The sequence below is a fragment of the Apis cerana genome, unplaced genomic scaffold (genome assembly GCF_029169275.1).
Source record: "Apis cerana isolate GH-2021 unplaced genomic scaffold, AcerK_1.0 scaffold3_AcerK, whole genome shotgun sequence".
NCBI lineage: Eukaryota > Metazoa > Arthropoda > Insecta > Hymenoptera > Apidae > Apis > Apis cerana.
Window position 1 is genome coordinate 330001 of NW_026893561.1, and position 7500 is coordinate 337500.

The 7500-nt window shown below is 42.9% G+C and overlaps 2 non-coding genes across 2 annotated transcripts; both read right to left on the bottom strand.

Moving 5' to 3' along the window:
• Window positions 1–454: 454 nt before the first annotated feature.
• LOC133667758 (5.8S ribosomal RNA) lies at window positions 455–608 on the bottom strand. The gene has a single exon (XR_009833361.1). It is a non-coding gene; the product is annotated as a 5.8S ribosomal RNA (ribosomal RNA).
• A 1525-nt stretch (window positions 609–2133) lies between these two features.
• On the bottom strand, window positions 2134–4053 carry LOC133667780 (small subunit ribosomal RNA). Its single transcript, XR_009833383.1, has one exon. It is a non-coding gene; the product is annotated as a small subunit ribosomal RNA (ribosomal RNA).
• Between the last annotated feature and the right edge of the window lie 3447 nt (window positions 4054–7500).

Sequence of the window (7500 nt, forward strand, 5' to 3'; positions counted from 1 at the left end):
AAATATTAATTTCAGACGACGTTAGGGGCGCGGTATGTAATCGTGATCCAAAGACGGACGAATCGAAGCAGTGGCGGGTACGAAATAACGTTGAAAACGAGCACGAAGCGGTGAAACACGGGCGGTCATCCGTTACGTAAAACGGACGACTCACGACACCGAGAACACTCACGCAGGTCCGTGACATTTTCATTGTTACATACCACACGCTAGCACATGCATTTCGATTCTGTAGTCTCGGTCACGACCGCGACGAACGCCAACGAACGTCCAACAATCGCTCGTACGTCGCGCATCTTCCTCCTTGTAACTTGTCCTTTCCTCGATTTTTGACACCCGACTCGGAAACGTTCGATTTTAAAGAACGACGGCGGGGATTACAAAAAAGAGAAAAAAGGATCAAATGTACGAAGAGTAACGATACGCAACGCAAGCAGTATTTGGGTTACGTGAACGACCCTCAGCCAGGCGTGGTCAGGAATTGTATCCGTGGACCGCAATGTGCGTTCGAAATGTCGATGTTCATGTGTCCTGCAGTTCACACGTTGACGCGCAATTAGCTGCGTTCTTCATCGACCCACGAGCCAAGTGATCCACCGTTCAGGGTAATCGTATTTTCTTTTTTATTTTTTATATTAAGGAAACGACGAGGATACCCCGATACTGAATCGTTTCTTTTTTTTTTTAAACCGTCGCTCAACCTGGAAGAACGACTCTTCTTCGAAGCATGGTCGCAGAGCCCATACGCTTAAAAATTCGATATTGAAAACTATAATTCGTTCAGGTATATATTGCATTCTCGATAAAATTCGATGGGATACGAATTTCGGTTGGCCTCGAGCGGTCTTACCTCCCAATTTCCGAAGCGAATATCCGCTAACGGTACGGGTGTCCGACTCACGACACGATGGCCTCTCTGTATAACCGAACATAATTCGATATTCCCCTCTGAACGAACAACGTTTCAACTTTTAAATAAGAAGCGATAAAATCGGGCTCACGTCGACGCGATGCATCTTGGTTTCGCCGTTCTTGGTTTCGTCGGTTTAAAGCTTACAACGACGACGACCATCACACCATCCACCCATGGGTAGGAAGCACGATTCGAGAATGATTATAGCGTATAAGAGAAGAGGTCGAACTGGTATCCATCGAAGAGAACGTCGCGAAACAAAGTTCGACGGCGGCTCGTCCATCCTTCGATTTCGTTTTACTATCGACGCGCTACTTGTCCTTACCGCTTTTTCGATTATCATTATCTCGACAGCTTCGTTCGATCCCAAAGTCTTGGTGTGCGGTCCTCGTCCATCTCCCGTTTTATAACGGGAGCTCACGAAATAAAAAAAAGAAAGGAGGTACAGAAATGTGAATTTGGTACTTTTCTTGCACGTATCTATACATACACATACGCAACGCGCATATACGTTCATAAAGACGGCGGGTCTATTTAAAAAAGACCTCACGCAAGCGCCTTATTGTGTTGTCAAGCCATTTGTCATTTTATTTTTGTGTTTCAATATATTTCAGTAGGGACGTAATGTTATTAAAGCGGCGGGTCATTTAAAAATTCGACCTCACGCAAGCGCTTTTTCTTTTTATCATTTTGTATATACCATTATGCATATACATACGTGATACGTACACGTACGTGCAAACCGTACCTTTATAAATCTTTATTAAAAATATACATCATCGAGACGGCGGATCGCGTCCGTATATGCATCCGTAAACGCACACACGACGACGATCTCACGCAAGCGTCCTTTGTATCTTTTTGCGTACCATAACGACATTCATCTCGTCGAGACGGCGGGTCCGTTTATTCGATAAATAGACCTTCACGCAAGCGTCTCTTCGAGCTTATTTATCGTTATTCCCTCTCTCTTCGTGTCGAATTTTCGTGTCTGGTAAGAAAAAAAAATTCGAAAATGATCGAAATCAACGGATACAACGGACGGAAGGGATTTCTTTTTCTTTCCCTCCTCACGTAAGCCATCGTTCCGTGATTTCATTATTCGTTCGATGTACAAAGTACATTTTGGTATTTAGTAATGGAATCGAAATTCCATTTTATCCTTCTCCTTGTTTATCTCTCTTTTTGTTACGCATTCTCTTTTTGTATGTTTCATTCGTTAATGATCCTTCCGCAGGTTCACCTACGGAAACCTTGTTACGACTTTTACTTCCTCTAAATGATCAAGTTTGGTCATCTTCCCGGTAACATCGGCAATGCCGAGACATTGGCCGCGCACCAGTCCGAAGACCTCACTAAATCATTCAATCGGTAGTAGCGACGGGCGGTGTGTACAAAGGGCAGGGACGTAATCAACGCGAGCTTATGACTCGCGCTTACTGGGAATTCCTCGTTCATGGGGAATAATTGCAAGCCCAATCCCTAGCACGAAGGAGGTTCAGCGGGTTACCCGGGCCTTTCGGCCAGGGAAAACACGCTGATTCCTTCAGTGTAGCGCGCGTGCGGCCCAGAACATCTAAGGGCATCACAGACCTGTTATTGCTCAATCTCGTGCGGCTAGAAGCCGCCTGTTCCTCTAAGAAGATTTGTTTGTACGTTGGTAGTAAAAACCCACCGACCGAAGCCGAGGGCCTTCGAGATACCATAAGTTACGTCTATTTAGCAGGCTAGAGTCTCGTTCGTTATCGGAATTAACCAGACAAATCGCTCCACCAACTAAGAACGGCCATGCACCACCACCCACCGAATCAAGAAAGAGCTATCAATCTGTCAATCCTTCCGGTGTCCGGGCCTGGTGAGGTTTCCCGTGTTGAGTCAAATTAAGCCGCAGGCTCCACTCCTGGTGGTGCCCTTCCGTCAATTCCTTTAAGTTTCAGCTTTGCAACCATACTTCCCCCGGAACCCAAAAGCTTTGGTTTCCCGGAAGCTGCCCGCCGAGTCATCGGAGGAACTTCGGCGGATCGCTGGCTGGCATCGTTTATGGTTAGAACTAGGGCGGTATCTGATCGCCTTCGAACCTCTAACTTTCGTTCTTGATTAATGAAAACATTTTTGGCAAATGCTTTCGCTTCTGTCCGTCTTGCGACGATCCAAGAATTTCACCTCTAACGTCGCAATACGAATGCCCCCATCTGTCCCTATTAATCATTACCTCTGGGTTCCGAAAACCAACAAAATAGAACCGAGGTCCTATTCCATTATTCCATGCACACAGTATTCAGGCAAAGGTAGCCTGCTTTAAGCACTCTAATTTTTTCAAAGTAAACGTATCGGCCCACCTCGACACTCAGTGAAGAGCACCGCGATGGGATATTAGTTGGACCGCCCACAAGGAGCTAAGCCCACCGATAGGACGTACCACATAATGCCAGTTAAACACCGCGAGCGGTGAACCGACACTGTGACACACAGATTCAACTACGAGCTTTTTAACCGCAACAACTTTAATATACGCTATTGGAGCTGGAATTACCGCGGCTGCTGGCACCAGACTTGCCCTCAATTGGTCCTCGTTAAAGGATTTAAAGTGTACTCATTCCGATTACGGGGCCTCGGATGAGTCCCGTATCGTTATTTTCGTCACTACCTCCCCGTGCCGGGAGTGGGTAATTTGCGCGCCTGCTGCCTTCCTTGGATGTGGTAGCTGTTTCTCAGGCTCCCTCTCCGGAATCGAACCCTGATTCCCCGTTACCCGTTACAACCATGGTAGGCGCAGAACCTACCATCGACAGTTGATAAGGCAGACATTTGAAAGATGCGTCGCCGGTGCTAGATGACCATGCGATCAGCACAAAGTTATTCAGAGTCACCAAAACAAACGATGGACGAACGGACGAGCCGTCCGCCACCGATTGGTTTTGATCTAATAAAAGCATTCCTCCCATCTCTGAGAGGAATTCTGTTTGCATGTATTAGCTCTAGAATTACCACAGTTATCCAAGTAAATGTGTCCACGATCTAATGAACCATAACTGATTTAATGAGCCATTCGCGGTTTCACCTTAATTCGGCATGTACTGAGACATGCATGGCTTAATCTTTGAGACAAGCATATGACTACTGGCAGGATCAACCAGGGATCTTAGTTTATTATTAATATATTTTGCCAATTTTGACATATATATATTTTTCGTCGTCGGTGCCCCCTCACCGATCGACTACAATAGGTCTTTATAAATATTCGAGCACGTATCAAGCATGCTAAACATTTGGTAACCTTTTGAAAAAAATTTAATTTCATAAAGCGCGTAATATAAATTCACGCTGAGGCATATCCCAATGTAATATCAGCACTTCCACAATATGCCCCGTTCATTCACAATTTCAAGAATCATACTTCACAATATCATATATATAAAATATAATATAATATTGTGTTTTATTTAACAACGTGGTGTTACAATAACATCGCACGTCGTTTCTTTTCTCTCACTTTTACAAACTCAAAGCTCATCATACGAAACGTGTCGTATTGCAAGCCACCAAGAACTATTCGACACGCCCGTACGCCCTAGGGATTTATATATCCTTAGGTGTTAGAAAGGCCCGATCGCTCGAGGCTAAAAGTTGATGCTCAGTCGTACAAGTACACATGGCAAAAGCCATACATACAGGTCACCAGCGTCCCCCTATAGGTCGCTTTGCCGCTCAAGAGCCATTCGGTCATAGACACCGACTCGCGGCTATGCAGTGTGGAGAAAGATCGGTAAGAACCGGACAGAAACAGTCGAGAAAGTATTTCCCGAGGAGCGGTGTACCGTATCTCGACCGAGATCGTAGAACGGACACGCGCCCGACGCTGCTCCGCCCGGCCGCACCGGACCGTCGCTTCTCTTACAGTAACCGAACGGCCGGCCACCATGTCGGCGCCGACCGGGCTAATGCACGGCCGCTTATGGTGCAAAACCGCTGTAGCGACAGACCGAGCGGAGGTACGCTGGAACTTAGACTTCGATCGATGATCATTATCATTATACAAATTGGTAAAAAAAATTACAAATATATTAACAGGATGGTATAAATGAAAGGTCAATAATAGATTTTTCAAAAAAATTAAATTTTGTTCTCGATAAGAAAAGTTACGAAAAATTAATTTTTAATAAAGGAACAAAAAAAATTAACAATATAAAAAATTGCAAAGGATAAATATAAATTGATTAATGAAAAAAAACATACCAGTTATAACGTTATTTTTCGAGAAATTAAGAAAAAAATGCCCGAGTCATGTCGGTTCGGTGGCCCGACCGTACGCGCAAAGTCCCCGGTCATGTCGGTTCGCCCGTTCTATATATATCGCTCAGAGTAAAAAAAAATTATAAGTATATTAACATGACGGTATAAATGAAAGGTCAATATTATATTTTTTCAAAAAAATTAAATTTTTTTCTCGATAAGAAAAGTTACGAAAAATCAATTTTTGATGAAAGAACAGAAAAAATTAACAATATAAAAAATTGCGAAGGATAAATATAAATTGATTAATGAAAAAAAAACATACCAGTTATAAGGTTATTTTTCGAGAAATTAAGAGAAAAACACCCGAGTCACGTCGGTTCGACCATAGCTCGATCGTACGCGCAAAGTCCCCGGTCATGTCGGTTCGCCCGTCTTACGCGTATGGCGCAAAGTCCCGGGTCGTTTGTTCAAGCCCCCGTCGCGTATAGCGCAAAGTCCCCAGTCATGTCGGTTCGCCCGTCCTACGCGTATAGCGCAAAGTCCCCGGTCATGTCGGTTCGCCCGTTCTATATATATATCGTTCAGAGTTCCCCAGTAATAAAATTATAATTTATATTAACATGACGGTATAAATGAAAGGTCAATATTATATTTTTCAAAAAATTAAATTTTTTTCTCAATAAGAAAAGTTACGAAAAATCAATTTTTGATGAAAGAACAGAAAAAATTAACAATATAAAAAATTGCGAAGGATAAATATAAATTGATTAATGAAAAAAACATACCAGTTATAAGGTTATTTTTCGAGAAATTAAGAAAAACACCCGAGTCACGTCGGTTCGACCATAGCTCGATCGTACGCGCAAAGTCCCCGGTCATGTCGGTTCGCCCGTCTTACGCGTATGGCGCAAAGTCCCCGGTCATGTCGGTTCGCCCGTCCTGCGCGTATGGCGCAAAGTCCCCAGTCATGTCGGTTCGCCCGTCCTACGCGTATGGCGCAAAGTCCCCAGTCATGTCGGTTCGCCCGTTCTATATATATATCGTTCAGAGTTCCCGGTAAAAAAATTATAATTTATATTAACATGACGGTATAAATGAAAGGTCAATATTATATTTTTTCAAAAATTAAATTTTTTTCTCAATAAGAAAAGTTACGAAAAATCAATTTTTGATGAAAGAACAGAAAAAATTAACAATATAAAAAATTGCGAAGGATAAATATAAATTGATTAATGAAAAAAACATACCAGTTATAAGGTTATTTTCGAGAAATTAAGAAAAACACCCGAGTCACGTCAGTTCGACCATAGCTCGATCGTACGCGCAAAGTCCCCAGTCATGTCGGTTCGCCCGTCTTACGCGTATGGCGCAAAGTCCCCGGTCATGTCGGTTCGCCCGTCCTGCGCGTATAGCGCAAAGTCCCCGGTCATGTCGGTTCGCCGTCCTACGCGTATGGCGCAAAGTCCCCGGTCATGTCGGTTCGCCCGTTCTATATATATATCGTTCAGAGTTCCCCGGTAAAAAAATTATAATTTATATTAACATGACGGTATAAATGAAGGTCAATATTATATTTTTCAAAAAAATTAAATTTTTTTCTCAATAAGAAAAGTTACGAAAAATCAATTTCTGATGAAAGAACAGAAAAAATTAACAATATAAAAATTGCGAAGGATAAATATAAATTGATTAATGAAAAAAAAACATACCAGTTATAAGGTTATTTTCGAGAAATTAAGAAAAAACACCCGAGTCACGTCGGTTCGACCATAGCTCGATCGTACGCGCAAAGTCCCCGGTCATGTCGGTTCGCCCGTCTTACGCGTATGGCGCAAAGTCCCCGGTCATGTCGGTTCGCCCGTCCTGCGCGTATGGCGCAAAGTCCCCAGTCATGTCGGTTCGCCCGTCCTACGCGTATGGCGCAAAGTCCCCAGTCATGTCGGTTCGCCCGTTCTATATATATATCGTTCAGAGTTCCCGGTAAAAAAAAATTATAATTTATATTAACATGACAGTATAAATGAAGGTCAATATTATATTTTTTCAAAAAATTAAATTTTTTTCTCGATAAGAAAGTTACGAAAAATCAATTTCTGATGAAGGAACAGAAAAATTAACAATATAAAAAATTGCGAAGGATAAATATAAATTGATTAATGAAAAAAACATACCAGTTATAAGGTTATTTTCGAGAAATTAAGAAAAACACCCGAGTCACGTCGGTTCGACCATAGCTCGATCGTGCGCGCAAAGTCCCCAGTCATGTCGGTTCGCCCGTCTTACGCGTATGGCGCAAAGTCCCCCGTTCTATATATATATCGTTCAGGTTCCCGGTAAAGAAAAATTATAAT